Genomic DNA, 27747 nt, shown 5'->3' with positions numbered 1-27747 from the left:
ACAAAACACCATACACCACCACACTCACCACACTCTATAACACATACACCACCCCTCACCTCATCCACACCACCCCATGGCACCCCAAAGACACCCCAGGTTCTCTGACGCAGAACTCAGGGTCATGGTTGAGGAAATAGTTCATGTAGAGCCCCAGCTCTTCGGGGCACAGGTGCAGCACACCACCATTGCCAGGAAGATGGAGCTATGGCAAAGAATAGTGGACAGGGTCAACGCTGTGGGACAGCATCCACGCAATCGGGACGACATCAGGAAGCGGTGGAACGACCTACGGGGGAAGATGCGTTCCATGGTATCAAGGCACAACATTGCGGTGCAGAAGACTGGCGGCGGACCCCCACCTACTCCCCCAGAATTCACAGCATGGGAGGAGGAAGTCTTGCACATCCTGCATCCTGAGGGCCTCGCAGGAGTAGGCGGAGGAATAGACTCTGGTAAGTCAAATCTTCACTACTTCATTCCCCCCACCCCACCTGCATGCCAAATCATACCCCCACCCCCATCACACCAACTCCTTGCTAATGGCTCACCATCACAACCCACCCATCCCAAAACCTAGCCCTGCATGCCTCCCCAAAGCATGGACACCCATCCCCAAAGCATGCCCACTACACATACCCATCACCCCCACAAGCCACCGTCACAAAAGCCCCCACAAGGGAATGCCAGCACTGGGGGACACGGCCACCCACCCATTACACGAAATGCCACACACAGAAGCAATAACCATACTCTTATACCCCTGCAGGACCCGAACGCCACCACACCACCACGGAGGGTCCAGAGATGTCCATCCCACCCCCAGAAGAGGCCCCCAGTGATGACAGCAGCTCTGTCTCCCTGGACCCTGATGACCAGCCCGGCCCATCGGGGACCTCGGGACAGTCGGTTCCCCACAGACAGCCACAGACTACACCAGACCTAACCCCCTCTGGGAACACCAGCACAGCTCCCACCCAGCGGGCCCATGCCTCTGTCTCCAGGACAAGTCAATCAGCGGTGTGTCCACCACTACAGGGCACCCAGGTTAACCCACCACCCCAACAACAACAGGGACCTGGGGGCAGTGGTAGTGGGCACACCGTCCAGGGGACAGAGGCCCAGGGAAACAGGGGAACTGGGAGGGCTGCTGTGCGACAGGGGGGGACAGGCCCAGGGAACCGACTCTCCAAGAGGCCCTCTCCTCCATCATGGGAGCATACCACCACTCCCAGGAGACGATGGCTACGGTACTGGCCAGGTTCCAGGAGATCCAGGTCATGCAGGAGCAACAGTACATGGGGTTCAGAGAGGAACTGAGGAACATTAGTTCCGCAATGGGGACCATCGTCGTGGCCCTAACCCAGATAGTCACCACATTGCGGGACCATGTGGCACCACAAAGGGCCCCTGTCACTAGCCTGGACCAGGGGCAGCCTACCACCTCCGCCGGCGCTAGTGGACAGGAGGCCCCCACACAACGACAGGCCACCAGAACCCCACCTCCTGCAGAAGAAGAACCACCCCGCAAGCGGAACCTGAGATCTCACAAGAAGACAGAGTAGGATTGCAAGACCCCCGCCAGCAAACAATACCCCCTGATGTCATCCCACTGTCCCACATTGTCACCCTGTCCAACCTTGAACTGCCCCTGCTCCATCCTTCCACAGGCATATGGACAATGCACCTGTGCGACTGAGAACTGGACTCTGCCATGGACATTACTCCACCATCACCCATCCCCGTTCTACAATCATGTTCCATAAATTTAGCACTTGAAATAAATCACTTTTTGCACTAAGAAAATCTGGAGTCTGCTTGTAATTTGAACAAATGTATTAGACATAACGGTGCCAAAATGTTCAGTTACATTGTGATGACAACATACCACTGTCACACAGCTGTAGTCCATGGGCAAACAAAGCAGAGGTCACGCAGTGGGGCCCACAGCTCTGAAAACGGAAGGGAAAGTCACAACTCAGTTAACAGGAACTGGGGGGGAACTCAGACAGTAGAGAGGAAGGAGACTTTAAGTAAATGTAAAATGGCGTGGTTGATTCGTACCTGTGTGCTACTGAAAATACTGTTGTATCACTGTGTCCCTGTTGTCTGTGTCGTCCCCGTCGTCCTCCTCCTCTTCACTCTCCACAGGCTCCACAGCTGCTACAACACCACCATCTGGACCATCCTCCTGCAGGAAAGGCACCTGGCGTCGCAAAGCCAGGTTGTGAAGCATACAGCAGGCCACGATGATATGGCACACCTTCTTTGGTGAGTACATTAGGGATCCCCCTGTCATATGCAGGCACCTAAACCTGGCCTTCAGGAGGCCGAAGGTTCTTTCTATAATCCTCCTAGTTCGCCCAAGGGCCTCATTGTACCGTTCCTCTGCCCTTGTCCTGGGATTCCTCACTTGGGTAAGTAGCCACGACAGGTTGGGGTAACCAGAGTCAACTATTAGCCACACACGGTGTCTCTGTAGCTGTTCCATCACATAAGGGATGCTGCTATTTTGCATGATGTACGCGTCATGCACTGACCCAGGGACTTGGCATTTACATGGGAGATGTACTGGTCAGCCAAACAGACCACCTGGACATTCATAGAATGATAACTTTTTCTGTTCCTGTACACCTGCTCACTGCCACTGGGGGGAACCAAGGCCACATGGGTCCCATCAATGGCACCAATGATGTTGGGGATATGTCCAAGGGCATAGAAATCACCCTTCACTGTAGCCAAATCGCCCACCTCAGGGAAAACAATGTAGCTCCGCATGTATTTCATCAGGGCAGACAACACTCTGGACAAAACCTTAGAAAACATAGGCTGAGACATCCCTGATGATATGGCCACTGTTGTTTGGAATGATCCACTTGCCAAAAAATGGAGTACTGACAGAACCTGCACCAGAGGGGGAATCCCTGTGGGTTGGCGAATGGGGGACATCAGGTCTGGCTCCAGCTGGGCACACAGTTCCTGTATAATGGCTCGGTCAAGTCTGTATGTAAGTATGACATGTCTTTCTTCCATTGTCGACAGGTCCACCAGCGGTCTGTACACGGGAGGATTCTTCCATCTCCTCGCAAGTCCCAGCGGACGGTGCCTAGGAAGGACAACATGGAGCACAGAGTCAAGCAACCCACAGGTACGTAACCACAGCTTGCACAGTACACGATTCGCTATGCATTGAATGGCTTGTATGAGTGGCAATGCAAGGCCTAGGTATGTGTGACGCCGTAGAAATTCAGCCATGTGGGCCCTTGAAATGGCGGCTGCCTGACCTGTGAAGTGTGACAATGGGATGTGAGGTCAATGCGCTGGCGTGGCACACCTTGGCGGTAGGCGGTCGAAGACCGCGGCGCAAAGCAGCATTGGTTAACATTGAACCCTAAGGGTCTCTGGAGCCAATGACGATGTGCGCCGGCGGTCCCGGTACGCACCGCCGCGGTACGCACTGTCGCGGCCGTCACCGCCATTTTCTAACTGCTTAATCACTCGAGACCTGATCATCCACAGGAGAGGACCTATACTGCAAGTGCTGCTGTGAACTCGGTCTGGAAGAGACAATGACTGCTGCGACTGGGGAAAGGGCCCCTGCCTTCACATCTGAGGAATTGGATAAACTCGTTGATGGGGTCCTCCCCCAGTATGCGCTACTCTACAGTCCTCCAGACCAACAGGTAAGTACACTGGGAGCACGTAGTATGGGCTATGCCTGTGTTGAGTGGGGTGGATGTAAGATGGTGGGGAGGGGAGCGTATGAGGAGAGCAACGCACGGCAGATGAGAGCATGTGCCACATGGCAAGGTTGGGGAGGGGGGGCCACTCACATCGACCATGCAGAAAAGTGATGATATTTCTTTTTCCACCCTGTCCATGTCACATAGGTCAGCGCCCATCAGAAGATCGACATTTGGGGTGCCATCGCCAAGGACGTCCGGGCCCTGGGGGTCCACAACAGACGGGGCACCCACTGCCACAAGAAGTGGGAGGACATCCGCCGCGGGAGCAGAAAGAACGCCGAGGCTCTGCTGGGGATGGCCTCCCAACGTAGGAGGGATGCCAGTCGTCAATTGACCCCCCTGATGTCCCGGATCCTGGCGGTGGCCTACCCCGATTTGGATGGGCGCGTGAGGACATCACAGCAGACACTAGGGGGTGAGTATCACATATAGCACATAGCACATTCTGCTATATTAGCGCACAGTGGAGGCGTCTGGGTGGGGGAGGAGGGCTGTGGCTATCTCTAGGCCAGGGCGGTTTCTGTAGGCTTGGCCCCTCCGTTAGACATGGCCCTGTGCCCCCGCCCCCCACCACTGTAGGGTGCTAAGTACAGCTATCCATGGCCCGGGCTCACCTATGTGTGCATTTGTCGTCCATAGACTTGTAGGCCAAGTCACAATAATTGAGTAGTGTACCCCGAGTGCACGACGTAGTGCAGGGGGCTTCTGTGTCTGTCCTCTCCGCCAACAGTGCCGCCAATGCATGCACTCAACAAGTCTTTCTTTCTTCTCTCCCCCCCCTTTTTTTTGGTTTTCCTGCTCATGTGTGCATTAGCATCATCAGGCGGAGGAGAAGTGGCATCGGCGCACGAGGGAGCTGCATCTCACATGGGCCCGGAGGGCCCTGCAACCGACTCGGACTTAACCAGTGAGACGGAGGGCGAGGGGGGCTCCACAACGGGGACCCGTGGAGACGTCAGCGACACCGACACGTCCTCGGAAGGGAGCTCCCTTGTGGTGGCGGCACCATCCGTGCCCACCGCAAAAACAGGTACAGCCACCACCCAGCGCACCAGCTCCGCCCTCCCAGCAGCCCCTCAGCTTTCGCCCCGTGCCCGCTCGGCCAGGAAGCCGGCCATCTCCTTCGCCCCTGGCACCTCAGGTCCTGCCCCAGTTACCCCTGCTGCCCTCAGTGAGGAGGTCATTGACCTCCTCCGGACGCTCATTGTTGTGCAGTCTACCCTTTTGAATGCCATCCAGGGGGTGGAAAGGGAGGTGCATCGGAGCAATGCATACCTGGAGGGCATTCATTCGGGTCAGGCTGCCCATCAGCGATCGTTCAACGCTCTGGCCTCAGCACTGACGGCAGCAATTGTCCCTGTGTCTAGCCTCCCCCCTCCAACTTCCTCAACCCAGTCCCACTCCCCTCTTCCTCTGCCTATCCCAGACACACCTACAGACCAGCCTGCACCCACATCAACACCCAAGGGCAGCTCATCCAGACATAAGCACCACAGATCACACAAGCATTCACCCAAGCAACATCCACATGCAGACACAGCCACACCCACTGCCTCCACTGTGTCCCCCTCCTCCTCGTCTCCCTCCTCCCTCCCTGTGACGTCTCCACTCACACCTGCATGCACACCACCATCAGCCAGTACATCCATCACCACCACACCCACCAGAACAGTCCGCACACGTGCAGTCACCACCCCCACTACCATTTACACGTCCCCTGTGTCCTCTCCCAGTGTGTCTGTCACCCCCTCTTCCAAACCACACAAACGCAGGCAGCCACCCACCCAACAGCCATCCACCTCACGACAGCCTCCGTCACAAGCACCTGCACCCAAAGACAGCACACTTGACTCTCCTACAACCACATCCTCTTCCTCCACTCCCATACCCACTACAACTACCCGTCCCTGTCTTTCTAAATTGATTTTCCTTTCCAACCTTGACCACTTTCCAACAACTGACCCACCCCCTCCATCTCGTAAGAGTCCAACCAGCACCTCAGCCACCACAAGCCCTGCACCTACTAGGACCATCGTTCAGGGCTATTGGAGTCCACCAGCTCCTAGGGCAGGAACATCGGCCAGCAGCAAGGGGACAGCCAGCCCACCCCGTGGGAAAAGAAGCAAAAAAGTGAAGGGCCGGCGCCACAGGCCTGAGACAGCTGCCCCCAAGGACACCAGCCTTGCACCGTCACCTGGCCCATCCACCAAGGGAGGCAAGGGCCCCAGAGATTCTTCCTAGGAGGGCAAGGGCCCCAGAGATTCTTCCAAGGAGGGAAAGGGCCCCAGAGATACTTCCAAGGAGGGCAAGGGCCCCAGAGATACTTCCAAAGGAGGCAAGGGCCCCAGAGATACTTCCAAGGGAGGCAAGGGCCCCAGAGATTCGTCCAATGAGGGCCAGGGCAGCAGGGCGAAGAAGTCCGGCAGCATGCGAGCTGCCCAGGAGGGCCCCACCAGCCCCGTTTGGGGTGTGACGGAGGACACCCACGGGCCCCGGAGTCCAGCACAGGAGGGCCCCGCAAGCGATAGGTCAGATGGCGACTGAGCGGGAATGATTGCCCAGATTTGGTTCCCTAGGAACACAAGACAAGCACCGCTGAACAGGGCCCCGCCGTGAGAAGAACCGCTGAACAGGGCCCCGCCATGAGAAGCACCGCTGAACAGGGCCCCGCCGAACAGGGCCCCGCCGTGAGAAGCACCACTGAACAGGGCCCCGCCGTGAGAAGAACCGCTGAACAGTGCCCCGCCGTGAGAAGCACCGCTCCGCTGGGCCCCGCCGTCTCTGCACCGCTCCGCTGGGCCCCGCCGTCTCTGCACCGCTCCGCTGGGCCCTTCCTCTCAAGCACCGCTCCGCTGGGCCCTTCCTGTCAAGCACCGCTCCTCTGGGCCCTTCCTCTCAAGCACCGCTCCGCTGGGCCCCGCCGTCTCTGCACCGCTCCGCTGGGCCCTTCCTCTCAAGCACCGCTCCTCTGGGCCCTTCCTCTCAAGCACTGCTCCGCTGGGCCCTTCCTCTCAAGCACCGCTCCGCTGGGCCCTTCCTGTCAAGCACCGCTCCGCTGGGCCCTTCCTCTCAAGCACCGCTCCGCTGGGCCCTTCCTTTCAAGCACCGCTCCGCTGGGCCCCGCCGTCTCTGCACCGCTCCGCTGGGCCCTTCCTCTCAAGCACCGCTCTGCTGGACCCTTCCTCTCAAGCACCACTCCGCTGGGCCCTTCATCTCAAGCACCGCTGGCCCATTGGCAGGCAGGGCTTCACGAAGCACTCTGGGCACCATGCCTCCTCCATAACCAGTGGAGTCTGTAATCCACCAGATGGACTGTGGCTTTGCACTCCCCAGGATGGTACAGTGGGCAATCCACCCACTGAAAAGACTTGTGAGACTGTGGCTTTGCACTCCCCAGGATGGTACAGTGGGCAATCCACCCACTGTAGAGACTTGAGAGACTGTGGCTTTGCACTCCCCAGGATGGTACAGTGGGCAATCCACCCACTGAAAAGACTTGTGAGACTGTGGCTTTGCACTCCCCAGGATGGTACAGTGGGCAATCCACCCACTGTAGAGACTTGTGAGACTGTGGCTTTGCACTCCCCAGGATGGTACAGTGGGCATGGAGGCCCCTCGTGGATCTGGCGTAGTGGACTCATGTGGCTGAGGTGCCCCCCCTTCCCTTCCCCCTGAGGTGCCTGTGGTTTTATTATCTGATGCCCCAGCAGTGTTCTCTCCAATGGAATCGGGTCTCGTGTGTGGGCTTTGCCCATGTCTTTATGCACATTGGCCCACGGACAATGGCATGTAGCCAATATGTGCCGGACTTTTGGACTATGTTCATGTTGTGATTTATTTGTTTTAATAATCTCATATTTCACTTAAGTTCAAATATGCTTTAATATACTTCTATTTTAATGATCATTTTATTTTGTCTTTGAATTATTCCGGGGGGTTTGGGGGGTGTAAATCTGACTTGTTGCTCTGCATTGGTGTGTGGGGATTTGGGGGGGGGGGTGTCGCGTATGTGTGTGCCCGTAATCTTTTCTCCTTCCCCCTCCCCTGTGTCGTAGGTGCAGTACTCACCGTTGTCTCCTGCGGCGGCGTTCGTGCTCCTGGTAGAGGAGCAGGTAGACAATCGCTGGTAGGATGTTTAATTCGGGTTCCATGCTGTCCAGATTCCTCGTGGAGTGTACAGAGGTGAGCGTTTTCCCGTTCGTGATCTGTTTCCGCCGTGTTTTTATCGGCGGGGCTCCCGCCCCGGAAAAGGTGGCGGATTGGTGAGTCGTGATAGGGTGGGCGGTACATTGTCTGCCGCCTGTCTGTTGGCGGTGACCGCCGCGCTGTTTGTTTGCCCCGCCGTGGCGGTCGGAGTGTTAAAGTGGCGGGCTGTGTTGGCGGTTCCCGCCAGGGTCAGAATTCCATTTTTTTTACCGCCTGCCTGTTGGCGGGTTGGCCGCCGCTTTAACCCCGACCGCCAGGGTTGGAATGACCCCCTTAAATTTCTTTGCATTATGAAATGCAACTATTAAAGTCACTTGGGTGTTGTATTAAATCTGATTTTGTTATTGCATCAAATGACAAGATTCTACAGAAAATTGCTTCATTCTCACTCCAGCTGAAAAGATATCATTAAGGACATTCAGGTTCTCTGTCTTACAGAGGATATTTTGCCAGTGGCAGAAGAAAAAAACTACAAGGAATGTTACTCGATAATATTTTTAATTCAGAAATACACAGTGAGCTCTCATTTGATTTTGCATCTGAAAGGGCAAATGCCTTAATTCATTATCAGAGGTTTAAGACAGTCACATTTCAAAACATTCTTCCTCTTGTCTCTCCATTAACTTTTCTAGCCACTTTGGATGTTGTAGATGGCAGTTGGCAGTTTCCTCAACTACTACAAACCTCACTCCAAAGTCTAGCACTGGTGGTTTGGAAATTAAAACGGTAGGGATAGCTTCTTTGGGTTGGTTGGCTGAAGTTGCTCTTTCTATCTAGAATTCTAGGAGTCAAAGCACTCTCAAAGTATGAGAGGAACTCGAAACATTTTAATGCTTGCTCTGTTTCTAGAAGCTTTCAACACATCTCTTGTGACAGAGGTAAAATTCTTAAACTTTTGACAGATGCTTTTCTGTTGTCTTTCTGTTTCTACTTTGCGTAGCCAGGCAGCACCCATCAGAGCTTTCGGTAATTTTAGTTTGATTTGTTTGGCTCCTTTTGGAGATAGCCACAAGATAGAAGCCCACTGCCTGTGAGGGACCAACTGTACCATACAGGCCCTCTCAAGTGCAGCAAACCACTTGTTGATGTCATCCCCGTCCTATTAAGGGGGGACTATCTTATGCAGGTTTCTATAATCTTGTTCTCTTACAGGATTACTATCAAAAACACTGCTGCTGCCACCAGGGGGAACTAACCCCAACCTCTGCCTTTCCCTCTCTCCATCTAGAGATTCCCTGTCTAAGGCCAGCTGATGCTTTCTTAGCTTCAGTCTGGCCTCTTCCAACCTCAGCTTTCTGAGTTCCATGTCTAGGGTGTTATCCTCAGGATGGGAGGCTTGGGACTTCTGAGACACAGAGGAAATATGGGAATTGGCATAAGTGGACCTGTCTGTAACTGGCTGGACTCTAGTTACCTGGCCTTTGTGAGTGAAAGGTGCGCTACTAGTGTGTGACCCCCTCCCACTACCAGTTTCACTAGCTGGCCTGTTAGCTGACAGGTCTTTGGAGGAATCCTGCCCAGAGTCCTCAGGGCCCTCCCCTGATTCTTGCTGGGTACCCTCCTCCTCTACCCCCTGATCCTGGGATGGGCCAGACTGGTTCTGGTCACTTTCCAGAAGAAGGCTAAGGAGAAGATCTTTGGTAGGATTCTTACCAATGCTTAAACCTCTTTCTATGCAGAGACTTCTCAAACTTTTAAAGTTTAAACTACCATAGGTTGCCTGAACAACTGTGGGATTAAGCTCCTGGCATATTGACTTCTTGTCTTCTAAAATGTTTGTTTTTTAAATAACCTGTGGTTCTTAATCCCACACCTCAGTGGTATCATACCTTGGTGCTTAACACCCTACAACCGGATCTTTTTGAGATTCTGGAAAATATGTATCTACATTTGTTTACTTTAAATGTTTTCATTTGGGTAGCAATATGCAGGTTTTTTTTAGCTAGGGACGACAAAGAGCTTATTTTCTTGTGACTTTTTCATTTGTCCTCACATGATAGTTCTGAGACCAGGTCCTGCTTAACTTAGTTACCAGAAAACTGGTCCCTGGGATTTTATAACTATTTTCTTTGCCTTTTTCAGGGGTAGGGCTAGAGAATGATTGTATTTTTAATAAGGCTCTTCAGTATCGTCTGTGATAACTGAATGATCAGACATTTCTTTACGTGTTTATCCTACAGAATCAGGATGCATTTGAAACTATATTATTTTTTTAGCCATCTTGGTCAAACAGAAGGACATCGGGACATAAACACTCAACACCTGTTATACTAGTGTAAAATACCATTTATTAGGACAGGCTTGCTCATCATAACATAACATTAACATAACTGGAACTTTGAATTAACACTTTCCTCTTTTACCTTTTGAACTCCCCTGTCTTCCATTCTCACTTCATTCCCCACTTTTCTCTGTTCACCCAGCATCCCCTTCCCCTCCCAGCATCCCCTTCCATTCTCCCATGCATCACCCCTTTGCATTCGTCTCCTGCCTAAATCAGGCCTCCCACTCTGTCATCCTTTATCTGCTTCTTTTTCCCCGCAGGAAGGATGGCCAGGCCCACATCTGACCCTCCCCCATCTACTGCCCGTAACTAGCAACCTTCTCTAACCCTGGCATACAAACAACCACCTCCCTCCGCCCTGTCAACCCAGCTCCTCCATTCACACACCCCTTTCAACATTCATTGTCATCCGGTAGGGTGGGTGGGTGTCCAACCTCAGTGCAGCGCAACAAGCTGTGTGGAAGAGGCCGATCCCCACCCTCCCTTATAAACAACCTCTAAACCCCTCCTCTTATTCCCCCCCCCCAGCCTATCCCTTTCTCGGCCATCTCCTTCCAGCCCCAAAAGTTCCCATGGAGAGACTGGACTGCATCCATCTCTCCACGGGGCCCTACATCGGGACATAAACACTCGACACCCGTCATACTAGTGTAAAAGGCCATTTATTAGGACAGGCTTGCTCATCATAACATAACATTATTATAACTGGAACTTTGATTGAACACTTTCCTCTTTTACCTTTTGAACTCCCCTGTCTTCCATTCTCACTTCATTCCCCACTTTTCTCTGTTCACCCAGCATCCCCTTCCATTCTCCTACGCATCACCCTTTTGCATTTGTCTCCTGCCTGAAACAGGCATCCCCCACTCTGTCATCCTTCACCTGCTTCTTTTTCCCTGCTGGAAGGGTGGCCAGGCCCACATCTGACCCTCCACCCTCCCCATCTACTGCCACCCAGCATAAACCCTTTAGGCGTTTTGCTGCCCCACCAGCGAACTCACTGCAACTACAGCCACAGCTTCTCTCCCACAAATTAGTCAGCAAAAAACACAATTTTAACATGTAATGTGCATTCCCATTTCAGACAGATGCACCCGGTCATGCCTGAAGAGCACCTCTTCATTCTCCTTAATCCCTTCGTGCATCAGCACTTTGATGTCCTGTGTCCCACAGAACACCCGTATAGCCCGACTGAGCTTTCTCCTGGCTCGTTCAATAGCCCCGTGATTCAGGGCTCCTCTCCATTTTCTCCTGGGCACAAACTCTCTCCATACCACACAAATCCCATACATATCGTGCCTCAGTAATGCCAAATCCCAATGCATGTGTTGCAGTAGGGTGAGCCCTGATAATCGTACCAGATAATTTTCCCCCGGGTGCAATACCAAGACATCAGGACAACCCAATGTCAGAAATATTGAAGTTATAAAAGGAAGCAAATTGCCCAACCTCATGCCTCTCTTCCCCCACCACAAAACCTCATGCCTGCTACTCGGAAGTCCCAAAGATCGTCCATAGAATTGCTTTTCCGCATATTTTGCCTCCCAGTGAATAAACGAATGCCCAACCAGCCATGTTACCGTTTTTGCTTTCTCCGGGCCGTGCACACAACCTGGAAGGATAAACAGATGTCAGTGTAGTACAGAGAAACGCCCCTTCCTCACAGAAACCCCACCATCACCACAGCACAAGGTGTCCTGTCTATGGAAAATACTCCACCTCAAGCTCTCACATATCTCTTGCAACATTTCTATCGTCATCTTTCACTGCACCTGATTTGGTCCCAGTCCCAACCTGAGCGAGCCGCCTCAGTAGCTGCACCAATCCAGGACGAGTGAGTTCCAAAATTACCCACCTGCCTTCCAAATACGCCTCAAAGCCATCCTCAACACAGCCAAAACCTGGAAAGCCGTAAGCTTCTTACCATTCTTATGACAGAAAACACCCCCTCCACGCTCAACTCTGTGTTTCCTGAAAGAGTCCCATTCTTGTACCAGACATACTTCCCGCTCCCCCTCTGTCCAACCATATCCACTTCCCTCTTCCTAAATGATCCGTTTTTGACCACCTCAACCAGATGCCCAAGCGCGCACCCTGCCTCCGCACGTCCCCCTTTCGTATTCTACAATCTTTTCCGACACCTAACATCTCAGACACTCAGAAAGCCCCGAAAAACATCCATATCATACACAAATGAAAAAATGCCACTTCGTACGCATCCACGCAACAAACCGGCAGCACATGCAACAGTTGTATGAGCAGGTCAAATGTAATAGCGTCACGCACCACCCTACCTGACCCTGATCTTGCCCTACCACGACCCTTCAACATTTTTCCCAAAATATCGTCCTTCGCAGGGTCCCTGCCAAAAAACAACTTCCCATAAAAACACACACCCGCCAACTTGCCCCCAATCGTGGCTGGTAACAAACCCTTGTGAATCAGGAATATTGCAAAATGCACCACTCGCGCTTCAAGCACACCCTGCCCCTGCCACCAGACACGCCCTCCATGCACCTCAAAATCCTAAAATTCAAACTATGCCAGACAATAACTGAGTGGATTCCGCTAGCGACACCTCCACCAGTCTCATGCCCATCACCCCCCCCACTACCAAATGTCTGCTGTGACCGCAGCCTTGTGCTCTTCTGTGCCTGGTGCCAATGTGCGGAAATGCTGCCACTGCGAATGAGACAGGGAATCTGTGACCCCAGGAATGTGTGCAGCCTTAAATATGATATTCAAAAACAAACAGCACAGCATGAATCTTCGCAAAAGGCGCAGCACCATGAGGTCCCTGGCCCTCTGTCTGTTCACCAGATCAACCACTGTCAAATTGTAAACATGAAACATTATGGTCCTGTTTGCCAAAGCCACCAGTGGGAAGAATTCCAGAAACACAATGCTCCTGCCTTGGTTTAACCATTGTGCTGGCCAAGGTTCTGTACACCACTGTCCATCCCGAAAAAGGCCACAACCAGAGGCCCCTGCCACGTACTAAAAAATCTGCACCTGCCATACGGTGTCTTCATCCCGAAAAGTCATGGAAACCCCATTAAACTGTGTAGGGAAAGCTCTCACACCCTGATGTCCTCCCTCAAACCTACTGTCATCCGAATCCTGTGATGAGGAAGGGATGTTCCAAGCATAGCCAGCCCCATCCATCTGCAAAAAGTCCTACCTCCCCGGACAGCCCTGCATGCAAAGTTTAGGATATCCAGGAGCTGTTGTGCCACGCGCAGTTCTATCCTCTATCTCAACCTGATCTGCTATAAAAATTGAAGGATTTCTTCCACTTTGTCCGCAGGCAAACGTGCCACGAACGCCACTGTGTCCACCTCAATGGCCAAAAATGTCAACACGCAGCTAGGGCCCTCTGTCTTTTCAGGGGCCAGAGGTACCCCAAAATCCTGCACCAAACTCTCAAAACACTGCAAGGCCCTCCCACAAGCACCAGAATGTGGTGCCCCCACGAACAGGAAATCATCCAAATAGTGTGACACTGTCCGAAGCCCACTCACCTGCACAAAAACCCACTGCAAGAAGGTACTGAAAGTCTCAAACAATGCACAAGAAATTGTGCACCCCATGAGTAGCACTCTATCCGCGTAAATTCCTCTCCCAACTCCATCCCCAGCAAAGAGAAATCCTCATGGTGAATAGGGAGCAGCCAAAAAGCTGTCTTGATGTCGCACTTGGCCAACTCAGCGCCACTCCGCATCCCCTTATGAGCCGGATGGCATTATCCACGGAGGCATACACTACTTTGTTATCCTCTGGTGCAATAAAATCACTGACTGATGCCCCCTTTGGCCGTGACAAATGGTTTATCAATCGGAACTCCCCTTTTGTCTTCTTGGGGACCACACCCAAAGGTGAGATCATAAGATCATCCATAGGCCACCCGTAAAAGGGGCCTGCAATTCTGCCCTCTGCCACCTCCTTGTCCAATTTTGTCGCTACCAAATCAGGCATGGCCAATGCCGACTGCAAATTTTCAACCCATCTTTTCGCCCGCGGCCCTTGGTACCCTACCCAAAAACACTGTCTGAAACCCCATTCCAATTTGCGTGCCAAGTCTGTATCCAAGTACATGCAGAACCAGGGCAGTAACCTACCCAGCTTAATTGGAGTAGGTGCCTTTTGGCCCAGGAGCGCCTTGCCCTCCTCTGCCCCTGGAAGATTTCCACTTCTCCGTCAGACTGGCCAAGGAAAAACCTTAAGTGACTGGGTGTCTCCCCCCACATTTGGAACATTCATGCTCGAATTTGCAGGGGTGCCTGGAGCAAAACCCCTTGTTGAAGTTCCAGCATGCTCCTGAGTTAAGCACTGGTGCTCTTTGTGCCTGACTCGCCTCGCCTGGAGCGGGACACTGCTGAAAAGCCCTATATACTACTGGAAGGCTACTAGCTGCATTGGTGGGCGCAGCAGACTGTGAAGAGGCCATCCACTGCATTCATAGCTCCAGGTCCACGCCCCCCCCATGGTTTTTCAGGATTAACACTCACTCTGGCCCTGATTTCCTCATTGTAGCTCAATCATGCAAAACCTCAAAAATGCATTTGGGCCTTGCGTATAATGTCCATGTACTTAAACACAGCAATGGCTCTGTCTGCATATTTTTCGCAATAAATACTAGCATATATCGGAAATGCCAAGGTCCAATTATCTATAGTAATGGGCGCCAGTTCCCATTCCTCCTCTTTAGGGCCTTCTTTGGCCTGTGTGTCTCTATGCGGGAGCCGAAATACGTCAACATACTCATGCTTCGAGATCCGTGCTTTCATCTTGTCTGCCACGTGAGACCCCAGTGGCATTGCTAACCCCATATAGGGGAGCCGCTTCTTATGGTTATCCCCTTCCTCAACCTCACTTTCCTTGTCCCCACTCACCACAGTCTCCCCCACTAATCCCTGTGGTGTCACAACCTTCTCTGCCTCTTGGTCCTTGTCTCTCGCAGATACCGCACTTGTACTAGGTGTACCATGTACTGAGTCATCCCCCACCCCAATAGACTTACATTGGGCCGCACGAGCCTTGCCTCTCCACTCGCCCCACAGTGACCACCAGTCTCCCTTACCTTGTACTCTGTGAGCCCTAGTGCTCCCCTCTGACAAGACCTTGGGTCCGCAGCCTCCAATGCCCGACACCTCCCGCACTCTTGTGCCAGTCTTTGATGACTGCAAAACAGGAAAAGAAGAGGGGGTTGTGCCTCTCCTGCGCCCCATTCCGTTCCCTTGGTCCACGCTCACCTCCTTGTCACGTATCTCCCCTTCTTCCCATTCCTCCAGATCCTCTTCATAGTCAGCTCAACCACATCCTCCTTGAATATCCCCCATTCATCATTCACACCCTCAGCATCCACCCACTCAAGCTCGAAATCAATCCTGTGGCCCCCATGGCATATGCCATATGCGTGCTTCATGCAGATTGGCTGTGTAGAGGAGGCCACCAAAGACCCCTCTATTGCTTGGGACCAACGTCCAGGGGCCGTGATGCATTCTGAAGGCTTCACCACCTTTCTGCCAACCTCTGTTGCTGGTGTTGACTCCCCATGCCGCACCTGGCCTTATGCGCCATGTGCACCCCTCACGCTGCCTTTCCCACCAGCCGCACCAGCTTCCTGCTCCTTGTCCTGCTCCTCAGACAGGACCCATACCCAATTTCCTCGCCCCAAACTACACCCCCTGGGTTCCTCACTGACCTTTACTGACTTGTGCTTTGCCTGCCTGGTTCTCCCCTCCGCCTCACCCCTTTCCCTCCATAGCAGCCCCCACTGCTCCCCTGTCTCCGCCACTAGCTTCCTCTGCTCCTGTATCCTGGCCTCAATGTCCACTGCTGACCAGTCAGTGGTTGACTGCTGCTGGGTCACCTCCCCTTCCTGACCAACAACACCTGTCTCCAGATGTTCCCCAATGCGCTCCAGCTCTGACTCCCTCACACTACTCTCAATTAGCCCCCCATGGGCCCCTCTCTGAAGCCTGTGCCTTCTTGCCTTTTCCTTTGACTCTGCTCTGCCTCCGCCCTGCCCCCCAGCTGTGCCCATCTTTCCAGCCTTGACAGGCTGGCCAGCCACTAAAAGATCCAGGGGCTGCTCCAAGCCCCCAGGCCCTCAAGCTTCAGTCCCCCATCAGGGATGCCATTCCCTTCAGGCAGGCACTGTGCACCGGGCCCTGTCTACTCCCCAGCTGCAGTTTCCACCTGCCCTGCCCCCACCTTCTTTTCTACCACATCAGGCTCCCCCAGCGCCCCAAGGGCTATACATTGCACTGGGGGGTGGACGCGCTGCGTCCCCACCCCTGGACCTTCTTCTCCCCCCCAGCTGGTGAGCAGCATGCATCTCGCACTGCATCCCCACCCAGGCCTGGTTGAGTACACCAGGCCTGCGGAGGTTGCTACGTCCAGCTTCGCCTATGATGTGGAGCTCGGCTCGTACGGACACCGCGTCATGTGCTGCTGCCATCAATGAAAATTCCTACCGCTACTCTTGGTCTCTGGGGATCAGCAACCTCAGTGCAGCGTGACAAGCTGCGTGGAAGAGGATGATCCCCACCCCCGCCCCTCCCTATAAACTACCTCTAAACCCCTTCCCTTCCTCCCCCCACCAGCCTATCCCTTTTTCGGCTGTCTCCTTCCAGCCCTGAAAGTTCCCATGGAGAGACTGGACTGCGTCCTTCTCTTCACGGAGCCCTACATTCTCTCCTTTTGCATTCAGCTATGTTGAGAAATAGTGCAGTAGACAAAGGGTTATACAAATGATGTTCCATTAGCAAAATATTAGTGGAAATGCAGAACAGCTGCGAGACCTGGGTGTCATTAAATGTCAGCACATTCGTCATTTTAACTTGTTTTTGGGTGTCCTTATAATTTCTGCATTACGCTTTCAGTATCTGAACGTTAAATTTTGACAAGAGGAAGATAACATTTTTCTTCCACGTCCGTGTGAATGCTTCTCATAACCTTTTGTTCTTAGTAACAATTTAAAAGTCTAGAAATGATGAGTAGCTATTTTGTTTTATTACGAATCTGTACTTCTGATTGTGTTTTGGTGCTTGTCTCAAGTTTATTTTAAAAATAGAACTGGTCTCCATGCCTGAGTTGTGAGGCAGAGATTTCTCATGTGTGAAACCAGAATGCAAGCCAATATTTAAACAAACAGTGATTAATCCAACCAGCCTGCATCATTTTAAGTGTGTGAGGTTTTGTGTGTTGCTTACACATACACCAATGCACAGACACACCTCATTACAAATGACCTTTAGTGAACACAGTTATTCCCCACCTTGGATTTCCTATTTCTGGGGGTGTGGGAATAATGGGGATTACAAGTTTTGGAGTAATAATATCTAACATGTTTTCCTAGTGCTTCACATAGAGAGTTCAGAGGGTTTGTGCATCCACAGTACCTGTGGATACAGTGGGTCTCATATTGACGTTAAATGGTCCATTGGCCACTTGGAATGAGACACACATGTATGTTGACAAAATATGCAAAAGGGTTGTCTGACAGAATATCGAGGAAACAGATCTCATGTGGGCAGAATACTGTGTCAAAAATAACGAGGATCACAATATCAAAAAGGTAGGTGCAACGAGGTAAGTATAGATTTACTGTTCTTGACTCCACAACTACGTACATTGAAGACATATATATTTTCAAGGTACATATATGTGGAGTTAATTATAGTTAAAGTTTGCTTACCCATTCAAACGTTATTTATTTTTCAAACTTTATTTAGGTCTTAGACAGTGTAGTACAGAACATGACAATAAGAGGTAAGCACAGAGTTGCACGCAAATTGCAATCAATAGAACAAGTGCAGGGTACTTTAACTGATGGCAAGGCGAGCATTGACTGGTAGAATACCATGCAATTCAATTTCCACCACACATAACACCCAGTAAGACTATGCACATCTCCATTAAAATATTCAGTTGATCAATGCTAGAGGTCATTATGCCAGCATTAAGTTAAAAACCAAAGTGAGATAGCCTTTAACCAGTATCTGAGGTAGCAAGGTAAGCCTGGAGTGGTTCCCAGAAGTCTCTTGGCTTTGCAGTAGCATTGTAGCATAAGCGTACCACCATTCTTCACACAAGGTAATCTCTTTAATCCAATACAATAAAAGAGACCACTCCCAACACCTTTCTTTCCCCAGAAGTAAACCCGTGGCAGTGAGTGTGCAATATCCCTTCGGGATGTTTTCTTACAAATCCCAGGAGAACCACATAAGGGGTGAGCTGAAAGGTATTTTCAGTCATGTCAGTCACTGCTGCCACAACCTGCTGCCGGATTGTAGTAGCCACCGGGCAACTCCAGGCAAGGTGAAGGAAATCTGTCCCCCAAGCTCTGCCACGTTTACACTTAGGGGCTGATTATGAGTTTGGTGGTCATGGTTTGACCACCAACAGTCTGGTAGAGCGGACCACAGTATTACGAGTACAAACTGCCACAATCACCTGGAAGCACAAACAGGCCAGCAGAACCTGTGTTTCTGCCAGACCCATTAAGGGGTTGCACACTGCCAATGTGACTGTGGTGGTCCATCCATCATATAGAATCTGGCGGAAAAAGACAGTATAAAGGGCAACACTCACCTGCAGGAAGTCTCACACGTCCATAGCCACCATGGAGCCCTTCAGAAATGTCATGCTGATGCTCCTGCTCATCCAAAGACAACAAAATCAAAACCAATGTGGACTACAGCAACCGTAAGTACACTCACCTACCTGTGAATCATTAACCAAGAAAAACAGCACATAGCGCTGGGAAACACATCATAGGGGGAGACTCCAGGGCAGGAACTATACTTGTCACACATCACACACCCAAAAACATACATTAGTACCAACACCCACACACTCACCTTATGCACACTTTGGTCAGCACACACACACTGTACGGCAACACTACACAAATACACATGGCCATGCAGCTCAGGCACAGGGACACTGAAGGTCACACAACATTTCTACACACAGCAACAACAACACAACTACTGCACAAATACAACTCACACCCAAAACTGGCCAGGAAATGTCCACACATACCACACACATATTCATCAATGTGGCATAAAACACATACAACACCATGAAACAACCCAGCAATGGACACACACATCACACGCACATAGCGCAATGGAAGCACAATGCCATGCACAAAACACAAAGAGACAAATAGACAAATACCTGCACAGTTGGGATGGGAGCCTCAGGAGCATACATGGAAGGAGGCTGCACTGGGACACATGTCACGTTGAACAGGGCCCTAAAAAAACATGCACACAGGAAATGGCCCTACAGGGATTCCCAGGTACAAACAATACCAAAACCAATTGTCATGCACAGCTACACAATGGAGAAGGACACATCTACAAAGCACATACAACTCCTACACCATGGGACATATCTCTACTCGAACTAGCTGCAAGGGACACACACCTAAATGTACACATGCACACTCAAATGTAAAGCAACCTAGCACAACTTAACACACTCCATGTCTGCAATAACAAAACCCAAGAAGACACACATAACTTGTATACAATAGCCATATCAGGTGGACAAGTCCAACAGTATGCATGCCCACATTGCACAACACAAAAGGAAATACCATAACAAACACTACACAATGTCATGACACCAACATTGCATCTACGCACACATACCCATCACACAACAGATATCCTTCTCTTGGGGGACAACAGCACAGCACACAAACTCACATACTGCAAACAACACCACATGGTGCAAGAATCAGGCACAAACACACACAACTACAGACACACAACCATAGTCACTCAGGAACAACAGAAAGCTAGGAAAGGAATTGCAGGACAAAGGTGTACCCAACAAAACAATGGGCTGAAAGTCCAAGGCCAAAGTCCAGTCCAAATGGTGTCCAAATAATGGCACTGTGTTGTGCCCAAACCTGACTCCTAACTGCCATGTAACCTCCACAGTAAAGGGCATCAAGGGGTCAGCCAGGCATCTCAGGGATTGTCTGGGGGGGTGATAGATGATTGCGTTTTGGGGGGTTGGGTTTTGGCTTGCAAGGGGGGGGCTCTTTTTTTGGGAAGGTTAGGCTTTTTCTTGGCAGGGGGAGGGGTAGGGGTCTTTTCAGAGGACAGGAGAGGCCTTGGAGGTGGACGGGATGGCCTTGGGGAGGGACACAGACCTTTTGAGTGTGGTATGGGGGAGGACAGGGGTAAGGTCTAGCTAACAAAGGAAACATTTTGTAGACACACGAGGACAGTCATTAGAAGGAAGTCGGGATTTGGAGGTTAAAGGAGTGGTAGTCTGATGTGTAGTAGTGGATGTCTTGGGTGTGTGCTTGTGGGAGGTATGCTTGTGTGGGGTGGGTGTCTGTTGGGTGGGTGAGTGAGGACATTTATTTATCTTGGGCTGAGAGGGAGTGGAGGTGCTGGGGATGACATGGTGGGTGGGTGTCTGTTGGGGTGGTGACTGCAGATATGTTGGATTTGGTGCATATAGATGTGTCTGTAGTTGTGGTGTATGCAGGTGTGGTGATAGGGGTGGATGTCTCAGGGTCTGCTGGAGTGGTGTCTATAGGTAGAATGCGTGTAGTGCCTGTGTCGGTGACTGTTGTGGTGGTGTCTGAAGGTATTTCAGATGTCATGTGTGTGATGCTGGGGGTGTCAGGGATAGTAGTTACTGTTGCTGTGTCTGCGGGTTGATGTTGTTTGTTTGCGTGCTGGTGTGCCATGTGGTGCTTGTGTTTGTGAGCGCTCCGTTTGTCTGTTGAGGTGGATACATGGGAAACTGTCTTTGTGCTTTGTGTAGGTGGGGAAAGGGGATTTGGAAAGGGAAAATGAAAGTGGAGGGGGGGGCGATGACAAGGAGCGACTGGCTGCCATCAGTGTGGAGGCCAGAGCCTGAAAAGATCTCTGTAGGCCAGCCATTGCACCGTGAATGTGTCGCCAGTCCTTGGACACGATGGCAGACTGACCCACAGAGATCTTTCTTAGGAGGTCAATAGCCTCCCCACTGAGGGCAGAAGGGGAAACAGGGGCTGGGGCGAAGGTGCCTGTGTCAAAGGAGACATCCACTCTCTGGGGTAAGTGGGCATGGGCAACTGGGTGGGGACTAACAGGGAGGGCGGTGATAGAACAGGGGGTGGAGGACGAAGATGGTGCTGGGAGGGTTCCCTGATCGGTCCTCCACCACTAGAGAGTGGCCACTGGAGGAGGAATCCAAGGATGTAGAGGCTGATCCGATCTCCCCCGTGACACTCCCCTCACCCTTCAGGCCTCTTGGTCCCTCTGTGTTGGTTGTATCTTGACATGAGGTCCCATGGCCAGATGCTTCTCCACTCGGCTCAGCCCCGTCTCCTTCGCCTGCCTGAGCTGGTGCCGCCAAAAGAAAGAGAAATAGGGTCACAATCATGGACATAAAACACTTCAATCACAACTCTGAGAGACAAACCATGCCATCATGTCAAGTAGCCCCCTGGCACAAAATGTGGCACCTAAGTGGCACAATCATGCATGCCATCTGGAATTACAAAAGTGACACATGTGAAAAGCAGGATCTCAGACAACTACAATTGCATGGATTACGTCTAGCACCCACACTAATCACACCATAACTAGGTTACCACTCCATCCTCAAACCTGTGCCACATGCATCGGACCCCAGTGGACTAGTAGCAAACAATTGGATGTCGTTGATAGGTACTCTACCAAATACACAGACACAAGCTCAGGCACACATCTATTCTGCACTGAAGTGATGTACCAACAATATCAGAGATTGCAGCTGACACAAGTACAAATCTGCAGAAATCTGGAATAGGTGAAATGGAAATTCCCAACTTATTATGGACACATCACAACAATGTACAGCTCCACTAGTAACACCTGTACAAAATGAGGCAGTAGCAATGTGACTCAGACATGCCCTAACTGTGTTATTGTAAGGAACAACAATGAAGTCATGTACAAATTCTCATGGAGAGATGTCTACAGAATATACTAAAAAAATATCCTGTTAAGCCCAGGATAGTCACCACCAATGTCTGGCAGCCACTACAATGTCCACATCTCAGTGTGTTTGTAATGAACAACTGTACCGTGCAGATTGGAGAGACACAGAACTTGCAATCATCAACAGAAGGACCCCAATTGTTTGTCCAATGAGGAGCTGCATCACTACCCACATCTCAGACATGGCAAGCATGACATCTGTCTGTGGATGAATCTCTGTCCCTGTCAACACCAGGGTAGTGTGCGCTCTATTGGCGACTAGAATGCAAAAACCCAGCACTCTCAAAACAACATCATTTATGCATTGTGCTGATATGTTGTTGTTTAACCTTCTGCATTGCAGAGTTTAATCCTGAAGACTTATTTTAAATGTGTTCACAAATACTGTTCATTTGCAATGTATTGCTGCAGGCTTTCAGAGTGTGTTAGGATGTGGTCCCTTTCCAGGGCCTTCCAGAGACTTTCCCTGCAGCATGCCTGGGTGTGGTTGTGGGCTGGGCCAAGACTCTATAAAAAGGGGGCCAGCCCAGCTCCAAGTGCTCACTATTCAGAGGTCCCGTCCCGGCGGCCTATTTGGATCTTCCAGTCTTCTGCCCTTCATCCTTCATTGGTGATCATTGCTCCAGGCGTTAAGACAGTGGTTGGACTGTCCCAACACCGTTATCGAGAATTTTTATATTCTTGGTTTAATTCTTTAATGAGTAACAGATTACTTGCACGATACCATTTCTTGACATTTATATGGTAGTTTACAAATAGGCAAGACGCGCGATTTGTTTCATAAAGGTTTGACTTTGTTATTCATTGCGTGCTACCATTTCTTGACATTTGCATGGTGGCTTAAGAATTGGCAAGACGCGCGATTCGTTTTATGGTGTTTAAACATTGTTGTCCATTGGGCGCTACTATTTCTTGGTATTTACATGATGTCTTACGAAGTGGCAAGACGCACAATTCATTTCATGAGGATTTAACTTTGTTGTTCATTGCGCGCTACCATTTCTTGAGATTTACATGGTGGCTTAAGAATCGGCAAAAGAAGCTCGATTCGTTTCATTGTACTTTGATCTTGTTATTCATTGTGAGCTGTTGTTTCTTGACATTTAAATCATGTTTTACGAATCGACAAGACGCGCGATTTGTTTAATGATGATTTGACTTTGATATTCATGGTGTGCTACCATTTCTTGGTATTTTACATGGTGACACTCGAATCAGCAAGACGCACAATTCTCTCCTCGAGTTTAATTAATGTTGTTTATTGTAGGCCACTATTCTAAGATATTTATTATGTAATATTCGAGTTGACAAGTTATGTGGTTTGTTTCCTGAATCCATATTGTGTTATTCATGGTGCACAATCCTTTTATGGTGTTTACTATATATATATATATATATATATATATATATCTGCAATATGCACAATTTGTGTTGAAACATTTAAAGAGTACACAGAAGGTCAGAGTTTCTAGATGCAATATTGTATGGTCCTAGTATGCATTCTCAAAACAGGATTTAGATGACTGGTTTAAAATGTAGTCAGAATGTTTTTTCTGATTCTCATGTAAAGGAAAGTACTTGAAGAAGAAAGTTTTCATTTAATTCATCTTGATTCCCTTACAGGTATCCGGCCATCTTGAAACATAGTTATTTTAACATGTTTTCAGAATGACTAGGCTTAGAATCATAGGGCCTGATTCTAACTTTGGAGGACGGTGTTAAACCGTCCCAAAAGTGGCGGATATACCACCTACCGTATTACGAGTTCCATAGGATATAATGGACTCGTAATACGGTAGGTGGTATATCCGCCACTTTTGGGACGGTTTAACACCGTCCTCCAAAGTTAGAATCAGGCCCATAGTCTAGTATTGATTTCAGGAGATATAGGTGGTCATTACAACATTGGCGGTAAAAGGCGCTTACCACCGTGCAGAAAACCCCCAATACACCGCCGCCGCGGCGGCATTCCGCCACAGCTATTATGACACACATTTTGGAATCCGCCGAAATTCAGACACCCACACAAGACCGCCACACCAAAGGTCAGTGATAAACTGGCGGAAACAAATCCTCCACCTCCACGCCAACAGAAACACGCCCATGCTATTACGACCCACGAATCCATGCGGCGGTCTTTCAACCGCGGTATTCCATTGGCGGTACACACCGCCGCGCTCAAAATACACACACATATACAAAACACTGCCACATTGGACAATTCCAAATACACACACCTGACACACATACAAACAACACACCCACACACCCAATACAATATAAAACACCCACCCACATCACCCACAAACCCCTACAACCAAAAATTCGAGACGAAGGCGACAGAGAGAGAGCACAGAATAGACAACCCCACTACACAGAGGCACACAACACCATCACCCACACAACATCCACGCACAAAACACCACACACCACTACACTCACCACAACCATCACCACCTACACCATCCCACACATCACCCACACCACCCCATGTCATGCCAAAGACACCCCCGCTTCTCCGAGGAGGAGCTCAGGGACATGGTGGAGGAAATCATCCGGGTAGAGCCACAGCTATTTGTCTCACAGGTACAGCACACATCAATAGCCAGGAAGATGGAGTTATGGCACGGAATAGTGGACAGGGTCAACGCAGTGGGACAGCACCCAAGAAATAGGGAGGACATCAGGAAGAGGTGGAACGACCTACGGGGGAAAGTGCGTTCAACGGTCTCCAGGCACAACATCGCGGTACAGCGAACTGGCGGCGGACCCCCACCTCCTCCCCCACACCTAACAACATGGGAGGAGCAAGTCTTGACCATCTTGCATCCTGAGGGCCTCGCAGGAGTCGGTGGAGGATGGGACACTTGTAAGTAAATTCTAAACTATCATATCCCCCACCCTACCTGCATGCTATCACACACCCCCTCCCTCACCCCCCCACCACTACAACTCCTCACTAATGTACCCATGACACAAACCACCCATCCCAACACCAAGCCCTGCATGACACAACTAAGCATGGACACCCCTCACTAAAGCATGCCCACTGCACATACCCAGTACACCCCCCCAACCATCACCACACAACCCCACACACAGGAATGATTGCACTGGGGTACACAAACACCCACCCATTGCACAACATTACACACACACACATGCAATATTCTCGCTCTTATGCCCCTGCAGGAACCCAAAGGATCGTCACCACACCAGAGGGTCCAGACAACACCACTCCACCCGCAGAAGAGGACCACAGTGACGAGAGCAGCTCTGCCCTACTAGATCCTGATGACCAGCCCGGACCATAGTGGGCCTCGGGACAGTCGGTTCCCCTTGCACAGGCACAGCCCAACACCGACCTTCCACCCTCTGGTAACACCAGCACAGCACCCACCCAGCGGGCCCAAACCTCCCTACCCAGGACAGGTCAATCAGCGGTGTGTCCACCACTACAGGGAACCCAGGATAACCCACCACCCCAACAACAACAGGGACCTGGGGGCAGTGGTAGTGGGCACACGGTCCAGGGGACGAAGGCACAGGAACACAGGGGAACTGGGAGGGCTGCAGTGCAACAGGGGGCGGACAGGCCAAGGGAACCCACTCTCCACGAGGCCCTATCCTCCATCATGGGAGCATACCACCACTCCCAGGAGACAATGGCGACGGTCCTGGACAAGTTGCAGGAGACCCTGTGCCTGCAGGACGAACTGTATTTGGGGTTCAGGGAGGAGCTCAGGACCATCAGCTCTGCCCTGGGCACCATCGTAGGGGTGCTGAAGGACATACAGCAGACCATGAGGGACACCGTGGCACTCCAAGGGGCCCCTGACACTACCATGGACGATGAACTGCCCACCACCTCCGCCGGCGCTAGTGGACAGGACGCCCCGCCACAGGACCACCACACCAGCACCCCACCCCCTGCAGACGGACAACCATCACGCAAGCGGTCCCTGAGATCCAGGAACAGGACAGAGCAAGATGGCAAGACCCCTGCTAGGAAATGAGACCACCCTGATTGTCCTCCCACTGTCCCACTTTGTCCATACTTAAACTGCCCCAGCTCCACTTCCTATGCCCAGATGGGCAGTGCACCTGTGAGACTAATAGACTGGACTCTGCCATGGACATTCCTCCGCCATCACCCATCCTCATTTTACAACCCCCTCCCATTTCTGAGCACTTCAATAAACACCCTTGAAACACAAAACAATCTGGAGTCAGTCTGTGATTTAGCAAAAATGTATTATCAATGACAGTGTCATAATGAGTTTACCATTGTAAAGCTAACATACCTATGTCACACATCACAAGCCCTTGAAGGATGCAAGCAGTTGACACGTAGGTAACCACACCTGTGAAACCGTAATGGAAGGGTACAACTCAGTTACCAACTAGTGATTTAAATCGAGAAACAGGATAGAGGTAGACGTGTGAAAGTTAATGTAATGCTTAAAATGAAAATGTTCTCACCTGTGTCTCACTGGAAATATTGCTCTATGACTGACTCCCTGTTGTCGGTGTCTTCTTCCTCAGCTTCATCCTCATCACTGTCCACAGGCTCCACAGACTCCACAGCTGCTACAACACTGTCATCGGGATCATCCTCCTGCAGAAAAGGCACCTGGCGTCGCAAAGCCAAATTATGGAGCATGGAGCAGGTGATGATGATGTCGCACACCTTCTTCGGTGAGTAGAATAGGGATCCACCTGTCATATGGAGGCACCTGAACCTGGCCTTCAGGAGGCCGAAGGTGCGTTCGATCACCCTCCTAGTCCGCCCATGGGCCTCATTGTACCGTTCCTCTGCCCTGGTCCTGGGATTCCTCACTGGGGTCAATGGCCAGGACAGGTTGGGGTAACCAGAGTCCCCCAATAGCCATACATGGTGCCTCTGGAGTTGACCCATCATATTAGGGATGCTGCTATTCCGCAGGATGTAGGCGTCATGCACTGAGCCAGGGAACATAGCATTTACCTGAGAGATGTACTGGTCTACCAAACAGACCATCTGTGCATTCATGGAATGATAACTCTTCCGGTTCCTGTACACCTGTTCACTCCTGTGGGGGGGGGGGACCAGAGCTACATGGGTCCCATCAATAGCACCTATGACGTTGGGGATATGTCCAAGGGCATAGAAGTCACCTTTGACTGTAGGCAGATCCTCCACCTGAGGGAAAATGATGTATCTCCTTATGTGTTTCAGCAGGGCAGACAACACTCTGGACAACACGTTGGAAAACATAGGCTGGGACATCCCTGATGCCATGGCCACTGTTGTCTGAAAAGAGCCACTTGCAAGGAAATGGAACACTGACAGCACCTGCACGTCAGGGGGGATTCCAGTCGGATGGCGGTTTAGTGACAACAGGTCTGGCTCCAACTGGGTGCATAGTTCCTGGATTGTGGCACGGTCAAACCGGTAGGTTACGATGACATGTCTCCCTTCCATTGTCAACAGCTCCACCAGCGGTCGGTACACCGGAGGATT

This window comes from Pleurodeles waltl, chromosome 4_1 (genome assembly GCF_031143425.1).
Source record: "Pleurodeles waltl isolate 20211129_DDA chromosome 4_1, aPleWal1.hap1.20221129, whole genome shotgun sequence".
In the NCBI taxonomy this organism is placed as follows: Eukaryota; Metazoa; Chordata; class Amphibia; order Caudata; family Salamandridae; genus Pleurodeles; species Pleurodeles waltl.
This window is presented reverse-complemented; position numbering follows the sequence as displayed.